At 47.9% G+C, this 1,934-nt stretch overlaps 1 pseudogene; it reads right to left on the reverse strand.

The window, feature by feature from the left end:
• Positions 1-583: 583 nt before the first annotated feature.
• On the reverse strand, positions 584-1,589 carry LOC101127924 (glyceraldehyde-3-phosphate dehydrogenase-like; annotated as a pseudogene).
• Between the last annotated feature and the right edge of the window lie 345 nt (positions 1,590-1,934).

Raw genomic sequence — 1,934 nt, forward strand, 5'->3', positions numbered from 1 at the left:
CAAAAGACCTCCTGTCCTCCATGTCTACTCATTCATAAGTCATACCCTTCTACTATGTCATTACTACCTCCCAAATCTAGATTTTATGGCTTCCTTTCAGTTCATTGACTGCAGTGTTTCCTTTCAAACAATCCTCTAATCTCATTGAAGCCTTATCCTTTCACCCTACTGCTTGTTCATACATATTGCCCTCATCTCCTTGCCTTCTTACTCAGCTAAGATGCAGTGGTCCAGCACTACAACCATTCCTTTATAAATATCCTTAGCTATCCTGTGTACCCACTTGATGAAACTTCAGCTCTGTTTATAAACCCAAGTCTCTACCTGTACCTATACCTAGCAGCTGAATATTGTTGGTGAAAATCATGGAATCCTGCTGACTAGAGTATCTTTTTTTTTTTTTTTGGCTGAGCACAGAGGACTTTATTGATGGTACATGACAAGGTGGGGCTCCCTAGACCCCTCCCTCTTCAGGGGGTCTGGATGGAAACTGTGAGGAGGGGAGATTCTCAGTGTGGTAGGAGACCTAGTGCAATAGGGGATTCCTAGCAGCTGAGGGCCTGAGGCTGGTGGTCTGGGGGTCTTACTTCTTGGAGGCCATGTGGGCCATGAGGTCCACTGCCCTGTTGTTGTAGCCAAATGCATTGTCATAACAGGAAATGAACTTGACAAAATGGTCATTTAGGGCAATACCAGCCCCATCATTGAAGGTGGAAGAGTGGGTGTCACTGTTAAAGCTGGAGGAGACAACCTGGTGCTCAGTGTAGTCCAGGATGCCCTTGAGGGGCCTCTGATGCCTGTTTCACCACCTTCTTGATGTCATCATATTTGGCAGGATTTTCCAGATGGCAGGTCAGATGCATGACCGACACATTGGTGGTGGAGACACAGAAGGCCATGCTAGTAATCTTCCCATTCAGCTCAGGGATGACCTTGCCTACAGCTTTGGCAGCACCAGTAGATGCAGGGATGATGTTCTGGAGAGCCCCTTGGCCATCACACCACTGTTTCCTGCAGGGGCCATCTACAGTCTTCTGGGTGGCAGTGATGGTGTGGCTCGTGGTCATGAGTCCTTCCACAATACCAAAGTTGTCATGGATGAGCTTGGCCAGGGAGGCTAAGAAGTTGGTGGTACAGGAGGCATTGCTGATGATCTTGAGGCTGTTTTCATATTTCTTATGGTTCACGCCCATCATGAACATGGGGGCGTCAGCAGAGGGAGTAGAGATTATGACCCTTTTGGCTCCCTGCTGCAAGTGAGCCCCAGCCTTCTCTGTGGTGGTGAAGACACCGGTGGACACCACAATGTACTCAGCGGCAGCATTGTCCCATTTGATTTTGGTGGGATCTCGCTCCTGAAAGATGGTGATGAGATTTCTGTTAATGACAAGCTACCCATTCTCAGCCTTGACAGTGCCGTGGAATTTGCCATGGGTAGAACCACACTGGAACATGCAGACCACGTAGTTGAGGCCAGTGAAGGGGTCACTGATGGCAACAATATCCACTTTACCAGAGTTAAAAGCAGCCCTGGTGATCTGGTGCCCGATCTGGCCAAATCTGTTGACTCTGGCCTTCACCTTAACCATGGTATCTCAGGATGTGGCTGGTGCTACACGAGAAGATATGGCTGTCTGTCAAATGGGAGGAGCAGAGAGCCCTGACTAGAGTATCTTCAACTGCATTACCACGATTCTGAAATAGGTACTCAGCTGTCAACCCAAAATAAAATTCTAAGACCTCCCCCAACTATCTGAATGGACTTTGTCCTTGGCCAGTGCACTCTTAAAATTAAACCTGAAAGACCAGTTCAGGCCATGATGGGAAGTGGGGGTCGGACATACCTCATTAAACCTCTCAGGCATTCACATCAACACAGACTTTAAGTCTGATAAGAAACGTTTTACAGCCTATTCTCTCTGAAGCCTGCTACC

Source organism: Gorilla gorilla, chromosome 12, assembly GCF_029281585.2.
Source record: "Gorilla gorilla gorilla isolate KB3781 chromosome 12, NHGRI_mGorGor1-v2.1_pri, whole genome shotgun sequence".
In the NCBI taxonomy this organism is placed as follows: Eukaryota; Metazoa; Chordata; class Mammalia; order Primates; family Hominidae; genus Gorilla; species Gorilla gorilla.